We start from the raw sequence: 20,485 nt of genomic DNA on the forward strand, positions 1-20,485 counted from the left end.
AGTTTAATTGTTTAATTACCTTGAGGATTAGGGTTTTCTGCTTAAAAACATACCAGAGTGTGGGATGGCTGAGATAAATTGCCTCTATTACCTTCAAGTGTGGCAGCATTGTGTCATACTGTAGCACTGTCGCCTTGCACCTCACAGGGTTCGGGGTTGATTGTTGGGTGTGTGTGCATGGAGTTCGCATGTTCTCCCCGTGCTTGGTGGGTTTCCTCCGGGTACTCCAGTTTCTTTTCACAACCCAAAGCCCTGCAGATTAGGCTAATAACTGTCTCAAATTGCCCATAGTGTATGAATGAGCTTGTATGTGTGTGTGTGTGTCCGCCGTGTGATGGATTCGCACCCTGTCCAGGGTGTAACCTGGGATAGCCTTAAGGCCCCCCATGACCCTGCACAGGATAGAATGGTATAGATGATGAGTGAGAGTGAACAAGTGTATGCGTAGTGCTTTGCATTCCTTCGATGGTGTATTCACACTTCGCACTCCAGATCCACCACAACCCCGGACCAAGAGCAATCGGTTTTAGAAATGAGTAAGAGGGAGTGGATGACATGGGAAATCAAATCATAGATCGTGGAAAATACCGCATTTGTGAACTTTAAGGGTGTAGTGTGCATTCAGCATTGTGATATATATATATATAAAGAATGACACATTCTGGCAGTATCTCAAGAGTAAAATGTGTGATCCTGGGTATATACCTTGCATACTGCTTATTACCTCGCATCCTGGCCTGTGAGTGAGTGTACTGTAGGTATGAGTCAGCCCGAGCATCAGCAGTGGAGCTGCCGCCTCTGGGTGGCGCTAGAACCACGTGTACTCAGACTCAGCGCGGCGTCGAGCGAATCCAGTGGCACGGAGCGCTTCACTTCAGACCTTCCACCTTCTCCTCCGGTCCGAACGCGCCAGACGCTATACCGTTACACCATCACCGCCTTAGGTTTCCTCTCCCGGCAAATCCAGAGACGAACAGGACGCACGTGTAGGACTTTGTGCCTGGAGGGCTCGCACTCTGGATTGAATGTAGAAATATATAAAAAAAAAAAAAAGAAGAAGAAGAAGAAAAAAAGCGCTGGAGCGAAGTTTGGCGCGTCGCGCGCGCGGTGACATGGAGAGGTAGAGCAGAACGCGGCGCTGACACGCAACTTTTACATCCAGCTTTTGGATGTTTCTGCCAGGACAGTATTTCATTTCGCCCTGATTTGGCTGCTGCATTGTAATCGTAGCGCTGCTGCGTGAATTTCACAGGGACTGGAGATCGTGAAGCGCGCGCCGGAGTGGATGGCCCGTGACAGAGGATACGAGCGCGCGCGTTGTGCATGTCCGGTAATGGAACAGCAATGAGAGCGGACTTTTCCCTGGAATAAACGCAAAGCACTGGGCCAACAGGTAACAACCTTTTTTTTGTTTTTGTTTTTGTAATGTGCAATTATTTTATGTGATGCTGTGTTGCAAGAAAATTCTATGCTATCATAAAATGTGGTAAAAAAAAATATATGATATGAAACGTCACTTTGATGTAAAAAAAAAAAATTCTTAAAGATTTTAAGACCTTGCATCTAACGTTGTGCATCAATAAAAAACTTCCTGCAGAAAAAAAAAAAAATATCATCTGGTAAAACAGGCTTATAAATCAAGACATGCAATATAAGACCACATGTACTGTAATATGATGGAGTGTGTTGTATTCACCAGAGCACTAAGATCTTTACATGACCCCATTAACACCTAAAAGCGTTGAGAGAATGATCTCTCTCAACCCAGAATTAACACCCTTGGAAAAGAACATCCACAATCCGGAATTAATCTAATACTGAGTTAACCAGCAAACAGTTAAAACTTCTTTAGAATTCAAGCTCTGAAATAACCACACTGTAACATTCCTTATTCTAATTCCTGAATTATATGTACTGTATGTGTGTTTGTTCATTCCGAAAGGGAAATTCACCCTCACAGTATGGTGAGGTTAATAAAACCGTTGCTTGCTTAACATCTGTAATGTTGAATTAACACATGACACTTGCATCCTACATGGCTTATCATGCCGAACTAAATAATAACCTGATTAAGTCTTTCAGGCTAATTAATTAATGGTTAATTAACATCCAAACCACCTATTAAACGACCTCTTAGTGCATTGAGTTAAAAGATTCAAGATTCAAGATTCAAATCAAGATTCAAAGAACTTTATTAATAATTCCAGAGGGAAGGTGTTCTGGTTAATGCTAACAGTGTTTATGTGCATCATAACTGTATGTGTATACAGAACATCTAACTTTACAAGTTTATGCATTACAGCTGTACAGTAGGTGTTAATTCAGCACTGGTCATTTTAACTTTGTGCCGGGGCGTTTGCTGTGTTCTTGAATGCTGCAGTTCCTCTCATCCTCCCGAAGTCCCTCGTCTCTGTCATCAGGCATCACTTGTCTCGCACTGCTCTTAAAAACTATAGAGCGTTATGAGACATGTGACTAGACTTCTAATTTACAGAGTGAGGTTTTTGACAGATATAGGCTACTACACTAATAACTTTTTCGAAGATGGGGAAAATTACGCCTCAAGAGACGGCTTGAGATAGAACACCAGTTATAGAAGATATTAAATGCCACAGGAGCAGCTGCTAGTTTTTGGGTCATTTTTGTGACAGGCGCTAGTTCATACTAGTTTGCGCAGCAGAATGTTACTACCAGTAAGCAATGACCTAAGTCCGTATGTCAGGCTATGCGCATATGTGTTAAGACTGCTTTTTTTGTGAGTGTGCAACTAAATTCCGCTGAATAACAGATGGACAGACCAAATAATTACAGCGCCACACATGCACACACTCTCCATGCACTCATTGGACATATTGACTGAAAGAGTCACTGAGCGTTTTGAAGCCGGTGAAGTGAAATACTCAACCAGATGGGACATATTGAATCTGAGCTGTGCTTAAATGCAGTAGGTGTTCACTGAAAAGCTTGTACATTATTAATGCTAATCAAAGTATTAAACCCGTCCTGTTTTTATATACACATTTTCAGTGTGCTAGGGAGGCACAGTATACCTATATACTGTAGGCTGTTACACGCTTCACGATAATGACTTTTGCTACATTGATCTCACCAAAGGTTACCATACTGTAAGTAAGTGAGTCATCTCACTCATAATAAAATATTTCAGCGTGTTATCACGTCGACTAATCTCAGCTAGGATTATGAGTGTTTCTGTATGGGGTTTTGATTAATTCTTCCATCCACATGATTTAACATAATGAAATGTTGTGACTATATGTTTTTTTATTTAGTGCACTGCATGTATATATCCGTATCATTACTTAGCCACAAGCTTAAAGATTGCGTGGCCTACTGTATGTATGTAAAACACGGGGGGGAACAAACAGGTAGAAATGCATGCATTGTCAGTATGGTGCGTGATCGTTTCTCAAACACAGTTACATTACTTGTGTTCAGAATTGGTTTCAAAACCGAGATGTGTGCTGGAATGTTTTGCATTCACATAGCTCACATAGTTATTTTTGTTTCCATTTACCATTTTTTAAAAAGAATTTTAGTTTTAGGTTTAGCTGTTTCTCAAAACCTGAACAAATTAATAGCCTAAACTAAACCACACTAAAGATGCTATGAATGCCTTAGGCATCACTTTATCACTTGAATGTAGTCCCTCACCAGTGCCCACATGAAAGCAAGAATCTTATTTCTTACCTGGATTTTTTTTTTTTGCTTATTGTGTAATCATGCACAACTCTGTTGTCAACCAAATGCTCTGTTTTAAGCTTTGTGGTAAGCTTTATTTTAAAATAAGTGCTGTTTCTTTATCACAATCGTATCTGTTTAGAACTAATTACTGTATACATTCATTTGTCTAAATATTATTGTATTACAAAAACATTTTCATGTATAGTTACTGACTTAATAAAGGCATATGACAAAATTATTTTCAGTTATGGTAATAATAAAGTTTATTGCCATTATGTACTATATACTTAAACAGTAAGCAGGATTTTAAATTGACTTCACAAACAGATGTTATTTTTAATTTATTATTTTTTATAAATTTTTTGCACACACAAACATTACAATTAAAGAATTCTACAAGGGAAGTAAATTATTATTTTTTTTTATTGTATTTGTCATGTACACAGTCATAAACAGTACGATATGCAGTAAAATGCTTATACGACTGCCCATGACCTTAAAAATAAAAGCTTATAGATAAGAAATAAATATGAATAAAAAATAAATTTAACTAGGATAAAAATAAAAATATTCTGTACAAATAAAGACCATCTTTACTATATAGAAAAATATAGAAAATATAGAAGTCGGGGTAATTTTGGCCATTTTCGTGAAATTAAAATGTATTCAGCATTTGTAAGAGTCAGATTAAGGAAATTTATATTAGTTTATATTATTTATATAAACGTGTTTACTATGAAAGTTAAATTATTAGATTAACATGGTAAGAAAATTGTGCTGTATAGCAAAACACATCTGTGGTGTAAATTCATCCAAAATTGGCCAAAATCGAAACAATCCCTTTAAAAAAAAAAAAAAAAAAAAAAAAAAACACCAATAGGTAATATAAAAACAATAATGTAAACACGAGCCATAAAAAAAAATCTTTCTAACTTCATTAATAATGTGTATAAAAATGTATATACAGTATATGCTCACACCTGACACAGCAATTGGTGTGTTGGTTAATAAAAATCTTGATTTATATGAAAATCATTATTTTTTTGTCTCAGATGATAATTATACAGTCACCAAAATCTAATTGACTAAATTCTGTTGGCTGAAATTACCCAGACTTCCTCTACTTTCCAATTTATGACTGCAATGTATAAGTATTCGGAAGAAATTTTTATATTTAGTTATGTTTAAAATACTGACATGACACTGTAGGCTCTGATAAGCAATCTTTAATAATGTAATAGAAATACACTTATGTGAGTGAAAACATAGACTAGCAGTCTGGCAGAAGTTGGCAGAACTCCCACGGTGCTAATTAACCCCAGGCCTACTGTTCAGACTAATTATAATAGTAAAGGATGAAATGTATAAGTTTGTCTTCGCTATTTAATGAGTGATTCATTGGGTAATAAACAGTTTCTTAAAAAAGCAACTCCATGTTGCCACCCCATCTTCCTCAGGGCGTGTGTTAGAGGTTCTGTACAAATCTTATGTAAAGTTTATTAGAGCGAGCTCCCATACAAAAGAGGGTGCTGCAGTGATCCCTTGTATACCACTGAAACAGGTTTACCCTATAATTAAAGGCCTCATAATTGCCTTATAATTGTATTTTATTTATTGCATCTTAAGTATCTCATTATTCAGGGCTGAGCATAATGATTATTTTTTTTATCGATTAACTATTGATTATTTTTTGATTAGTCTAACAATTATTTTTCATGGTTACGGATGATTAATGTTTTATTAACTCACTAGCAAATAATAACCATAACTTGGATTGAATTTTAACATTTTAAGTCTTTATTCAAGTATTTTTTTTGTTTTCTCTTTATTTGTAGTTTATAAATAAAGAACATATAAAGAGCAAGTATGTAGAATTAATAAGTCCAGTGACGATGTAAGGTACTCATACAGTGACAGAATTTATACAGCAAAAAGTTTTTGATTAATTAAAAAATAAACCTGCACCTAGCTTTGCCTTTGCATGAGACTTAGATAAAATCAGTGATATTTTACTTTATAAATCTACGAATATCTTCATTCCATTCCATCCACTAGTTTTAAAAGTTCATATGTGCATAAACAAACTACGTACAACTCGCCAACGTGCTGGAAGGTGACGTTGCCAGAACCCGCTCGCGGGCTGCTTATATTTACCGCTGGCCCTATGTTCACACTAGCGAGTGACGAAGCACCAGACGACCATTCTTTCTTTCTTTCTTTCTTTCTTTCTTTCTTGATTTATGTTTTACGTTTCAGGGATAGCAGCATGCCAGAGTGACAGTGTGCCTATGGATGCGTGAGCTCAGATTTTCTCAACTTTGTCCAGAGAAAAATCCAAACAACTGGCATGAATGATTCCTCGAGCCAATTGTATATCGCATGTGGTCTATTTTATTAATCACCTCTGGTACATCTTGACTCATAAATTGGAAGTAAAACTAATAACTCAGTTACAAATAAAACTTAAGCTTGGAAAGGAAATAACAAAAGCCATTTATTTTTCTGGTGGAAGTTTGTTCCAATATAATTAGCTTGTGTTGATTCCTTGCTAATGGCTAATATCAAACGTGGGATGAAACGAAAACAACCAATTCTCACATTGATTGCGCATTATTTAATATCCGCTTCATGGATATTGGTTATTTTGGTTAGGATATGTAAGTACTACGGTTATACAGCTTGCACAAACTAATCTGCAAACAAATCTAATAGGAAACCTGGCAAATCTTGGATAAAACCAAAACTTTATTTACTTTATTAAAAAAGTTTTACTTAAGTTTTACTTTTTAAACAAAGTAAATTAAAAAAGATTACTTTTAAAAGTCATCTCCAAGACGAATGAATCATATAATATAGTCACATATGTGCTGTAGGCTATATTTTGGCCGCAAACCTTCCTCATAGCTACGAATGTGTCGAAAGGATCGACACTACACGCCCACAAGTCCCAACGGTAACGCTTTCTCCAAGACCACAAGAGACAAACTTCAAGCCAGATGAGCAACTTGTCTCTTGCTAGCTTCGATATAATACTGGCCTGAATGTCAGATTTGATGTACTGGATTTTCTGATCCAAGCCATGGACATCATATAAGCTGTGAACATATACAATATTGACCTTTTTTCTTTGTTTTGCATAACTATGAGTCAGTTCTCTTCCTGTAAGGATGTCTTTATAAGATCAGGATCCTGCAGGATCTAAAGATCTGAAGCTATGATATACTGTAGACACTCACTCCTTCACCTCTGTACCACTTTATCCTGTATACAGTACAGGGTTGCGGGGGCCTGGATCCTATCCCAGGTACCCCTGAATGGGCTGTCAATCAATCTCAGGGCACACACACATGCACACACTCGCTTGCTCATTCACACACTATGGGCAAATCTGCATGTCTTTGGACTGTGGGAGGAAACCCGAGGAAATCCACCAAGGACAGGGACAACATGCAAACTCCATGCACACAGACTCAAGGCGGGAATCAAACCCAGACCCTTGAGGTGCAAGGCGACGGTGCTAACCACTATGCCATCATGTCACTTATTCTATAGATGCCATATAAAAAAAATTAAAATGCAAAAACCTAATTTTGCGCATCCGAGGCTTGAAAATTCCTTCCATTAATTGGTTTTAATACGTCTGGGCCATAGACATCAGGGCGGGTTGCACATGGCTGGGAGTGTTACGCTGCAGTCTGCAGCCGAGGTCTGCTGTCAGCGCTCAAGAACGGTGTAGTGTAATTAGACCGAGTTTACAACGAGCTCATGATGGTGATTTACTAATCACTCTACCAGCAGGAAGCCGGCGCGGGGATGAGAGAGAGAGGCAGGAAAACAACGCTGGAGAGGAAGAGAAAGAGAATGAGACAGCTAATTATGTTTGGTAACTTGCACAAAAGAGCTTGTGGTGAAGTGAACTAATTTCAGGCCTTTGAGTATCGGAGTGCGTTTTCCTTTTCTTTTTTTTTCTTCCATTTTTGAAAAAAAAACTCTGATTAAATTCTATTTATCTCATGTCCTCACGTCCTCCGCTTAGTCCTTATCTGTCTAATTGCCTGACAGTACCGCTTTCCTTTCTCCGTATGTCTCTCTCTTTATCTCTTTCTGTCGCTTTCTCAGTTTATCTCATTGTTGTCTTTTCTTTCTCTCTCTCTTTTATCGAACGTGTCATGACAAGTCAACTGTTTTTCACAATAGGTTCTATTACGGAGTTACTGGGTATTTCAGAGCCTTTTTGTCATTGGCTCCTGCACTGAAAAGCTTCTGGCTCCTATTGCTCTTCTGATCCTATTCCTGTCTGATTAATTAGAGTAGACCCCCCCACAAGATTATACGTGTGTGTGTGTGTGTGTGTGCCTGTGCAGTTGGAGTATTATTACTGTGTGGTTATTTGTGGGAATTGCTGATGGCTAAGGGTGAGAGGTCAGGCCTCATGGGAGCAATGCCGGGCTGTGTGGCACTCTGTGCGTATGTGTGCATGCATTTGTGCCACACAGTGTTGAGTTTCAGCTACTTTTAAACCGCCGAGAGCTGTCTGGGAGGGAGGATTAATGTCTAACAGACCTCCGCTCACCCATTATCCTGTAATTGATCGGCTGTTAGGTGATTAATCCATCAAAGACATTAACGAAGACAGAGCATCTGAATACCTCTGTTGGGTGTGTGTGTGTGAGATGGTGTGAGTGTGTGTTCATCGAAGGGTGTTGATAAGGGCCTTGAGCTTTTCTCATATTAATTCAAACCATGTTCTACCAGTTCAGGCGGAACCGGTACCTGCACATGTACAGTTAAAGTACTTTCTCTCCGACGGGGAGCTGAGGTAGGTACTGCAGTGAGCGCCAAGATCTTGAAACTTTCCCTGCTTCTATTTTGCGAAATAAAAATGGTTCTTGGCCAGCAAAATTGGTTCTGCTCCAAGAGACCTACTGCTGTGGAACAGCGGAGCTGATAATGTCAGGAGCCTGGGGTCAATCCGGCTATTCAAGCAACTTATCTTGTTTACACGGCTGCCATTAAACAATATATGCAGGTTATAAATATAAAAATCCACTCGACTCATGGATAATATCATGTATGTATACTCACTCAGCAGTCACTTTATTAGGAACGTCTTCATGCAGTTATCCAATCAAGCTAGTCACGTCCATGAACGCAGATGTGCATGATTGGTAACATGTACGACATACAGTAAGCATCCTCTCCGCCAAATGATGGATACATGAGAAGGTTAAGAAGGTTAACTGCGAAATTGTAGCAGCACTGTATGAAAACCTCTTCTTCTTTGTTTTCCCTTTTTCTCTTCTCATCACCTTGATTGCTTAAAAAAAATCCTTAAACGCTCCCGCCATCCTCTGCTTTTTCTCTTAGCAGAGGCAGAGGACAGCGAGAGATAATAGTCCTGAAAGAGGCTCACTGGGAATTCCTGCTCTGATCTACGCCTGCAGGCTTCAGCTCCCTTATCAGTTTATCAGGCAGCACTTAAACACTGGTTACTCATCTGAATCCGTGAACACCTTCCATGTCTACAGGTGTTTGTTCCAGCAATTCACTCTGTAAATTCGAGGTTTAGTATTAAAAAAGTGATATTTCTTCACATGGCCAAGTCAATTCTGCATTGTTAACTATTGGATGAGCTCTCTACTGCACTGTACATATAGTACGCTTATTAATGTGATGACATGGAGAGTAAGCATATTAAAAAATAAAATCTGACCTTGCCATTGGCAACTCCTTTCATTTCATAACACACTTAAACTTACAATTCTGTCATTTTTTTCTTCGTGTAAGTATTGGATAATATGCTCCATCACTGCTGATGATGTATAGCGGATGTTTCAGCAAAGCTGGCTTAAATAAACTATACCAAGATCTTATGAGTGATTCAAGTGCATTTAAATTACTGTAAGAGATTTATACTTTGATTTACGTTACCTCGATTTAATATCATTCAGTTTATTGTTTTTAAAAAAACACTTTAAGCCATATGTTGTTGGTCTTTCGGCTGCTTCCGGCAAGGGGTCGCCACAGCGGAATACCCAGTCTGCACTACAACTTGGCACAGGTTTTACACCGGATGCCCTTCCTGACACAACCCTCCCATTTTATCCGGGCTTGGGACCGGCACTACATCCAGTGGCTGGGGTTTGGGCACTGCCTGGGAATCGAACCTGGGCCTTCCGCATGGCAGGCGAAACACCTACCACCTGCCAAACTAATGACAATCCTTTATATGAGAAGTGTTCGGGTCAAACTAGGACTTAGATTATACCAGATAGCATGAGAGTTATGAGAGTTAAAACTACCTTTAGAATCCTCTGCTCCACTAATGCAATTATCCCAGCGTTTCAGTAGTGCTTGGATACCATCAGGGTAGAACGTTTTCTCACTATATCGGAGCCATGAGCAGACTGCCTGCTTTACACCTGAAACACTGGCCTCCCAGGAACTCCTTTAATGGCACAGACATGTGGAAAACAAACATGTGGGACTGGTGAAGGTGGAACGAGGTCAAGATTGTAATCAACCGAGTTCTTGTAATGTCCAAGTGGTGTTTGTGAAGGATTGTGTGTATGGTTCCTACAAACAAATGTATCTCCTCCATAAGTTGGCAACAAGTTATCCTATCGATTTTCACTCACTGAATGTTCATGGGAACCATTGTGTGTGGGCTCAGAGCCACCTCAACCAGGATCTTCGCTCACAGACCTTTGGTGAGACCTTTGAAGAGTCTTATCATCGTACTGTGCTTGAAGTTGTCTTTAAGTGTCTATTGGTTTTACACCTTCATAGAGAAATTTCATCACAAGCTCCAGTTTTATGCCAGCCACCATTAGTACTATATTAAACCACAAACAAGGACCAATTTAAAGGAAAGATCAATGCAAAGTGTGTTAATAACGACAAGACACCAGAACATTTTTAATGTGCACTGGTAGAGATTCTACAAGCTTCTAGATCTGTACCAATTCTCTTAAATGCTCAAAAGTGTGAATGAGTCCATAAATTGATGATCAATTCATGGCTCGCACCATAGTTCCCGGATAGACTATACATTCGTTCTCCACTATTCATGCAAACTAACATGATTTGGTGAAGAGACAGCTCTTAGATATCACTCCAAAATTTTTCAAGGTTATTCAAATGGGTTCAAAATCTGGCTCTTCAAATTATTCAGTGAGCCCTTGTGCCCTACAGATGGAGCGGAGTCATTTTTAAAGGGACCATGCCCATTGGGATGGAAATGATAAGGCAGGAGAACTTTTTTTATTTAGTGTGTCATGTGTAAATACAGTCCCTTCTCTTTCACTTTTGATCTAACTCTTGGTTAGTCATCTCCTCTGACTAACCTTGCATCCAATGTCTCACCCATCAATTTATCTATCCTTTAAATTAGTTTGATTTGCATTGCAAAAACATACAGTACATTAAATAAATGAGTAAATATTTGCAAGAGCATGCTTTTTTCACACGGATATTAACAGAGCAGAGAGGGACACATTGCAAACTTCATCCAAAGGTAATTACATCGCACCAAAATGTGACACGAGGTAGAGAGCATGCAGTATATTCTGGTTTCTCATGTTCTTGACACTGACAGATGTTAGTTGCACTTCTTATGAAGCTGGTGTGGATTGAAATGCTGGCAAAAATGGAAGCACATCTGTTGTGCGAGATGGGTGACTGAAAAGCTTGAGAAATGCTCCTGTGTGAGCTGATTTTCGCTTTATCATAATCACTCTGCTTAACGATCACGGCACAAGAGCTTCCAGGAATACAGCTTGACCTCTAAAAGTACTTTATTTTGCTGAATTTCCCACGAATTTAACATTTCAATAACCGTTCTCACCAGGCGGACTTGAAAGAAGATGTTTTGACACTGTGCAGCAGAGTAAAAATGGACAATGACCTTTAAGTACCTTTCTAACTCTTTCCCGCTTTCTTCGTCTCGCTCGCTCCATCTTTCACAGTGAGTGGTCTATTTATTATATTTTTTTTAGCCGTGTGGGCTTCACACAGTGTTTGTGTGATTATGGTGGTGTTAACAGTGATGCTGTACGACATTTCACTAATGTCAGAATGACTTCGCACATAAAATCAGTGGCCTTTTCATAATTGGTTGATGTCCTCATTTGTTTACACATTTTCGCATCTTTTCTGTTGGGATCACGCAAGGAACGCTGTAGCTCCACAATATGGAGGATAGTTTTGGTGGGTAATAGGTAGCAAACAGTGGCATATACACATACATAGTATTTATATCTGCGTATTTTATGCATTTAACTTGTATAAATTATTACTATTGTTTTTCATTTTTAGTGTTTTTCTCAATTTTCTCCCTATCTTAGCTAATTCACACCCATCATTAGGGCACTCCCCATCAAAGCTACTATTACAGTACCAATAGGGCTGGAGTCCAAGGAGACTTAAGCCTCGAGGCAGGGTACATCCTGGATGGGGTGCTAATTCATCGCAGAGCACACACACACATACTTAAGAATGCCAACTAGCCTAATCTGCATGTCTTTGGACTGTGGGAGGAAACCAGAGTACCCGGAGGAAACCCACCAAGCATGGGGAGAACATGCACACAGAGGCGGGAATCGAACCTGACCCGGATTCAATCTCGGACACTGGAGGTGCACGGTGACAGTGCTAACCACTAAGCCCCTAAGTGTAGTAATAATTCATTATATCGCACTTTATCTTAGACTAGATCCCAGAAAGCTTTAAATCCACTATACATGCGCACTAAATGTAATATAAAAATCAGTAAGCGCTTGACCTACAGGTATGGGTGCGAGCCAGTAATACACTATGTCCGTCAATTCACCACATTTATGCACTCATTCACACTTAGGAGCATTTAAGTGTAGCCGGTCCCTCTTGGTATGTTTCTGAGAGATGGGACGAAACCAAAGCTCCCTGAACAAAGCCATGAGGACATGCAAAGAATATGTGAAACTCCTGAGACCTGGATTGAACCTGAAACTCTGGAGTTGCAAGGCACCAGACTTGCCCACAGCACTATCACTACATTTTATATCACATGTCATACTGCACTGTCTTGTACCCTCTCTCTCTCTCTCTCTCTCTCTCTCCTGTGCAAGCAGAAGTGCCTCTGAAGTTGCATGAGGTGAAAGCTGGTAAAGCTGGTAGAATGCTGAGCTGCTGAGATGGAGGCTTCAGCAGGCTCTTGCCTTAAAAAACTATTCTCTGTAACATCCTCTTGAACCTGGACACATCCTGCGAGCATCAGCTCAGTGCTGTAGGAAATGTCTGCCGAAATAGATACAGCATTTTAACGCTGCAATCACTTTTTTGGACATTACAATCACTCTCGCGGCACAGGGTGAGACGGAGAAGTGGAGATGGAGAGGGAAGTGAGGTGAGAAATCAGGGCAAGACAAAGGAAGGGAGAGATGCGGAGTAAAAAAAGGTGCGTGTGAGTGAGTAAAATAGAGGGAGGGATGAGGAATGCTGATATGCCTGTATCTGCTGCAGAAGTCTGAAAGCAAGGGGGTGCTGAAACCATTTTTAAATCGGTATACAGGACTGTGCACAAGTCTTGAGTGCAATCCCTGTTAAGCAACACACTGACCTATGAATCATTCAAGCATAAAGAACCATCTGATGTAAGGCGTAAACCAGTGAGGAAAAGGTACAGATGATGACAGATGATCAGGCCGTTGATTCATTTAATTGTGATGCTGAATGCTAAGTGGTTGGAACAGACCAGAGGGGAAATGAGGTTGCTGCTGAGGTTGTTACATAAACAACCAATTTGTAAATTGTATCTCTAGGCACTTTGCAGCCTGTATCAGTAGAAAATTTCTTTAATTTAGTCTACATAATTACATTTTTTATTTAATATAAAGAAATAAGTGGTGGCTTTACACAGTACTGTATATGTAAAGTGTGGGATTTTTTTAATTACGTGCCTTAATTAAATTACATACAGTAAATTGACATGATTTACTTGGCCTCAGGTTAATGTTGCATGTAGTGGTAAAGACTCTTTATTACAATTTTAAATTAAGAGTACTACTTTGCATTGCAATTACTGTAGATAGGTTTACATGCACAAGAAGTGGACCATTTTTTAAGGGATTCGAGTCAACAGATTTTGGTTAGTGGTTAGCACTGTCACCTTGCACCTCCAAGATCCGGGTTCGAATCCCGCCTCGGATCTGTATGCATTGAGTTGAGTTTGCTTGTTCTTCCTGTGCTTAGTGGGTTTCCTCCGGGTACTCCGGTTTCCTCCCAGTGTCGAAAAACATGTAGATTAGACTAATTCCCAAATTTCTTATACTGTGTGAATAAGCGAGTGTGTGTGCCTGCAACGGATTGGGTGTACCCCGCCTCGTGCCCTAAGTCTCCAGGCTCCAGGCCCTCTGCCACTTTGTATACAGGATAAGATGGTACAGACGATGAATGTTTAAGTGAGTGAGTGTTAGACTAATGTACGTAGATTAAAACATGCTATTTTGCCTGTGGCAGTAAAGGCAGCCGAGGATGGTGCGAAGGCCACATGACACCGTGACACAATATGACACCATTTAATCTTATTCAATTAAAGATTTCTAAAACTAGGTTTACACTGTATGATTTTCAGCTTGATTTTGCTGTCACAGATGAGAATTTGAAAAGAATAAATGAATTCCTCAATTTCGAGTTGAGATCAGCAGTCTTCGACTGCATAATGTGATATGCTCACGAATGTATAATTCGACCTGCTTACTGGCATTATTAAAAACAAAGGCAGCCAATGACAAAGTCCTTGCAGTGTACATTTTTTTTTAAATTGTGAATACTGATATAATGTTCATTTAAAAGCTATGGGTAGTAGAACAGCAGATCATAGAGCACAACTTGACTTGATTTACTTATTAATATTACCAGCCTACATACTGTACTGTAATTAGGCCTTTGTATTAGGATTTGCATAAGCTACCACACATTGTACATAGAAAAATACACTTACTGTACACTTCAAAAGCTCATTTTGAAGAATGGACATTCCAAGTCTATTACCCAGCTCCAAATTCCTCTTCTATTATCCCTTACTGTTATAGTGATGGTTCATATCTGTTTATATAACCCAATTTTCTGCCCAAGACTAGACCATGCTGATTGATCACCCAAGTGAAGGGCACTCATTTTCTTTAATCACTGGTCTCCCAGAGAACATAGAGAATGCTTTATCTCACAAGGACAATGCTTTTTTTTTTTTTTTTTTTTTTTTGGTATAGTATTCGACCAAGATGTTATTGGAATCATCTCGCACAGTGTGAAAAGTAATAGACCAGAAAGACTGCTGAAATCACAACAGGCCTGTGTCTGACAGAGTTTTCTATGAGTTTTCCCCTTCTGTATTGTTACTTGTCAAGGGTGGTGATGGTGGGGCTCAGCTCTTTTTATCGTTCCACTCCTTTCACTGTAATAAATGCCAGCAGGTTTTGGTCCAGTAGATCCCTAGATCGCTCTTGTATTGAGAAAAAAAAAGTGAGTGGGAATCAGAGGTGCATAGGAGCTCAATCCAAGCGAGAAAGAAACGTAAAGTGTGGCCTGAAAAAAACCTGGTTGTCACGCACCTGCACATATATGAACCGTCATGTCAAATCAGGTATTATGTCACATTTTAAGTAATTTAAATCATGCATATTTTCAGATTCCTCATTCATTAAGCTCAGTTTATTACTGTATGATGTCCGGTTACTGAGATATGGCCAGTATGAGTTTTTTTTACAAGAGGGCGTATTTTTAGAATATTTAAATTAAATTCTGTGCCATGGAATAAAAGAAGAAACCCTCAGCCTCTTTTAACACCATGGTTTCTCTCTTACCTTTGAATAAACTTTCTATAGCACAAGTATTTCTATGACAACTGGAGTTTTAAAACAATATGTAGCATTACATTTTTTTCAATTCTGCATATTGATTAGGAAGATAACTTTTTTTAATGAAATAAAAAATTCACAATTTGCAACTTAATACCTGACTTGATATGACAGGGTCATGTATGACTTTTTTCTGGGTGACAGTGGGCTGGGGCAGAGAACTAAGGTGATAAAGATGTGGTGTGAAGAAGGTGTCTGTGACAAGAAGACACGTGTCAAGAGAGTCGTGTGTAATTTTTAGAACCATCTGTTATCTGCAAGACAAACAGCATATGTGCAGTGAGGAAGACTGAGGCATTGTGATGAAACTTAGTTTGAACAAATCCACATCACCGTGAAAAACTGTAGTCAAACAGGCATGGGACAAACATACAAGCATATAGTACCATCTCAGTATGCGTAATGTAGACAGGGGTAGGTAAGTCTTATGAGGCAGTGAAAAAAATGGAAAGCATTGTGAGTATATGGCTTGGTGATGCACAACGATAAACACTAGCAAGGGTTTGCAATGTGACAGAGATGGTTGCTTGTTTATATAGACCTCTAGTAAGAATCTTTAATGAGCAACAGCTGTCTAGTAACACTGTGACTGGGAGCGAGTTAATACCTGAACTGGCTTGAAGATGGAGTTCATGCTCCAGGTGTTCTTTGATGAGGCACCGTATTTTCAATTAAAAGAATATCAACAAACTATGATGTCTCGTGAGACTGGCCTTCACTTCTGCTTCATGTTCGAGGTCAATTTATTTTCCAGGCTAGAAAACTGTACTTGTTGGAATCTGACAGTTTTCAAACATATTGCATGTATTATTAAGTTGCTATGATTTAGAAAAACTGCAAACTTTAGGTTTAACGCTAGAGAAAACACAAAGGGGGCAAAAATTTATAAACACTTCGACTACTTTGCCCTTTTTTAAAACTCAAATTGAATTATGGCAATTGAATAATGTGTAGTATTATGTTTCCTATCGTGTGACTGCCAGAAGAGAGGTATATATTTTATGTTTAAGTGTATATACTTTTTTTTGGGCCCCTTTGTATGTATATTTACATACTGCCTAATATTGAGTAGGTCTCATGTTTTGCCACTAAAACAGTAATGACCTGTGTGTTCTGACTTCTTTCTATGGTAACCAGCATGAACCATTGGATCGGACTACTCGGGCCAGCCTTTGCTCTCCATGTGTATCAGTAAGCCTTGTCCGCCCATGACTCTGTCGCCAGTCCACTGGTTTTTATTCCTTAGACCACTTTTGGCAAGTCCTGACCACTGCAGCCTGGGAACATTTCACAAGAGCTACAGTTATGGAGATACACTGAGCTAGGCATCTAGTCATCTAGGCCCTTGACAAAGTCTCTCAAGTCTGTATGCTAGCACTTTTTTTTCTCATTTTTTCAACACAGCAACTTCAGGGACAAAATGTTCAGTTGCTACAGTAGATAATACAGTATAAACCACCCACTTCCAGGTGCCATTATAATGAGATATTGTAACTGTAGTGACTGTGACAAAAGCCAAATTGTGATGAGTGATGTGGTGGGTCAAAGCAACTGCAAAAACCAGTGAATTGTTGACAGGGTCATGGTTGGCCAAGGTACATTGATTAACATGGGAATGGATGCTGGCCAGAGTAGTCTGATACAGAGCTCCTGTAGCTCAAATTGTTGAAAGGGTTAATGTGTTAATGCTGGTTCCCATTAAAATGTGCTTGAAAAACAATATTAGGTGGTGAGCATAATGTTATGACTAAATGGCTTATCAAGGTATACATATACAGTACATACAGTATATAATATGTATTTGATATATAAAAACAGAAACATTATTGTAATCATAATTATCAGGATTATGTGGTTGTTTTACCTGTAAGTACATGAGACATGTTGTTGCCCCACTTTTAAAACTCTTGCAGTTGGATGCGTCTCTGTATCTCCGTTCCAGTGAACAACTGTTTGTGTTTGTGTCTCAGTCAGGCTCAGTTCTTTGCTCGAGGGAGCCGGAAACAAGCTAAATGAGCTACTCTGAGAATAATCAACCAGCCCCAATGCTGCGATCCACTTGGCATATAGAACACTGTCTTATGCACATACAGACACACTAAAGTTTGCACATAACTATCACAATGTATTCTTTCCCAGCACAGTATGGCTGCATTGTTTTACACTCCGTGTGTAGCCGGTGGGCTAATTTCAGCTCACTTCACTCTGACTAGGGGCACTTGCAAATTGTTGCTATGCTTGACTTCCCTGCAATAGCTTAGCAGCCACATGGCATACACACTCACTCAGCGGTTTTCGAAATTCATGAGGCTGACTTGTCCTTAAAGGAAAAAAACTATGCATTAAAACATTGAGAATTATCATGATGTGTTCAGTGGTTCTGGTGCCAATGTTTTTTTTTTTTTTTTCTTTTTGGTTGGTGCTTCATTTTCATATTTCTATAAAACGTGTGCCACACTGATATCTTGAACAATCTTAAATATAAGGAATAATGCTCTGGTTCCTCAGGAGCTTCTTTTCTCACGAAATCCCAATTAGACGTAGTGGATAAAACAAACAGAATCTTTTAAGTGTAATACAGCTACAGTATGTATAAGACTCAGTTCAGCAAGTTAGAGACATACAAGATGATTGAACATTATGCTGTTGATGCTGTATTAGGTAAAGGCGTTTGAAGGACTGGAACATTATCTTTCATAGCAGAGTGCAGAGATGAGTTAAATCACTAAAAGGAGTAAACCTAGGATAGTATTAAGGATCAGATAGTTTAGATATGAACTTATTATTCAGGGATTAACCATTTCTGTAAGAACTATGATTCTGTACTGTTGGTCATTCATCGCAGCATGTGTGTGACCCGCGATAAAGGCATCTAACGGTCAACTTTTGAATATGACGTCCCAGTAGCACCATCTGACCTCTTTGACATTTAAACATCTGACTCAAATCTGGGATGTGTGTGCCCTGTCGTTGTGGGTTACAACCCAATCATTACAATTTATTACTGGTAATTCATTAATCTTATCATTACGTCTCCTCTGGATAAAACACTACAACATCCAATAGAACAATCCATCTTTCTGGACCAAGAGCTTTGTTCTATTTTATGTCAAATTCTTTAATCCAAAACAAATTCTCAATCAAACAGAATATAATTCAAACAAACAGCTGAGCAGTTGGAGGATTAAGCACCTGACAGCTATTCTTTGTTAGTCCTGGGATATAAATCCAGCACAATCTGGTTACCAGTTGTTTTTTTTTTTTTTCCTCTTTTTTTCCAGAACCTTAATCACTGTGGTATCTCCTCCACACTGCCTTGAGCTTCGTATATTGAATTTTTGTCTCTCTACCCTGCTTCGCTCAAAGCTTTCAGTTGGAGCAATTCTTTTGTGGTTTTTTTTGTATTCTTTTCTGTAACTTGTATTTGAGAGGTATGGGAATTTAATGTTAGAAAAGGTCTCTTTACACTGTAACACCCTGCCAGGTTGAAGAATAATATGACGGAATTCCCCTTATTCTCCCATTCTGCCTTATGTTACGCCTCCGTTTCTTGTATAAACACGTTTTTGTGTACTGTATGTACACTCACGGCCCACTTCATTAGGTACACCTTTCTATTATTGCGTTGGATAAATCCCCCCCCCCCCCTTTGTTTTGCCTCACTTTTTTTTTTTTTTTTTTTTCATGGAATAGATTTAAGAAGGTGCTTAAAACATTCCTTGGAGATTTTGGTCCATATTAAAATGATGAGCCTCTTATACTGTAGTTGCTGCAGATTTGTCGGCGGCACATTCAAGATGTGAATCACCCCTTCCACCACAACCCAGTAATGCTCTATTACTGTAGATTGAGATCAGCTGCCTATGGAGGTCATTTAAGTAAAGTGACCTCATTGTCATGTTCAAGAAGCCAGTTTGAGATGATTTTAGCTTTGGGACATGGTGCATTATCCCATGGCCATGGGCAGTAACAATACTCAGGTAAGCTGTGGCATTTAACCAATTCTCAATTGGTTCTAAGGGGCCCAGACTGTTTTGTTGTCTTCTATTGTCCAATTTTGGTGAGCATGTACGAATAGTAGCTTTTGTATTCTGTTCTTAGCTGACAGGAGTAGCACCAGGTATGCTCTTCTGCTGCTGTAGTTCAGCTGCTTCAGGGATTGCTGTGTTGTGCATTCAGAAATGCTCTTTGGGATACCTCAGCTGTAACAAGATATTATTTGAGTTATTGTTGCTTTTGTATCAGCTTGAACCAGTCTGGCCATTCTCTCCTCTGACCTTCGGCATTAACAAGGCATTTTCACCCAGAGTACCACCGCTCACTGGATATTTTCTCTTTTTCAGACCATTCTCTGTAAAACTCTAGAGACGACTGTGTGTAAAAATCCCAGTAGATCAGCAGGTTCGGAAATACTCAGACCAGAACGTCTGGCATCGACAACCACGCCACATTCAAAGTCACTTTAATTACCTTTTTTTTCTCATTCTGATGCTTGATTTGAACCGCAGCAGGTCATCTTGACCATGGCTACATGCCTAAGTGCTTGGAGTTGCTGCCACATGATCGGCTGATTAGAGATTTGCGTTAAGGAGCAGTTGAAATGTTGTGCCTAATGAAGTGGCCGGTGCGAATCTACTATTTATATTCACATATATGGATTAGGTGAATGCTGAAAATTGTACACAATTCTAAATCCTTTAGGTATGTCAATGTTAAACAATACATACTGATACCAATGTAAAACAAGATGTGTATTTAAATGAACCTCCTTGTTTACAAAGTTGCTGATGAGTTCCTTTATTTAATGAGATGCATTTGTTATCTCTCTTCTTATACTGTTGAAGTGCTGTTTGCTCTCTTGATGCAGCAACAGATAAAAACACACA

General features: G+C 39.1%; 1 protein-coding gene across 1 annotated transcript in view; it reads left to right on the plus strand.

The window, feature by feature from the left end:
- Positions 1–857: 857 nt before the first annotated feature.
- tafa3b (TAFA chemokine like family member 3b) overlaps positions 858–20,485 on the plus strand; it is a 140,351-nt gene continuing 120,723 nt past the window's right edge. Inside the window, exon 1 of the mRNA XM_053503131.1 lies at positions 858–1,393. The gene's annotated coding sequence lies outside the window, so the exon portion shown is untranslated. The remainder of the gene's footprint in view (positions 1,394–20,485) is intronic.

This window comes from Clarias gariepinus, chromosome 9 (genome assembly GCF_024256425.1).
Source record: "Clarias gariepinus isolate MV-2021 ecotype Netherlands chromosome 9, CGAR_prim_01v2, whole genome shotgun sequence".
Taxonomy (NCBI): Eukaryota; Metazoa; Chordata; class Actinopteri; order Siluriformes; family Clariidae; genus Clarias; species Clarias gariepinus.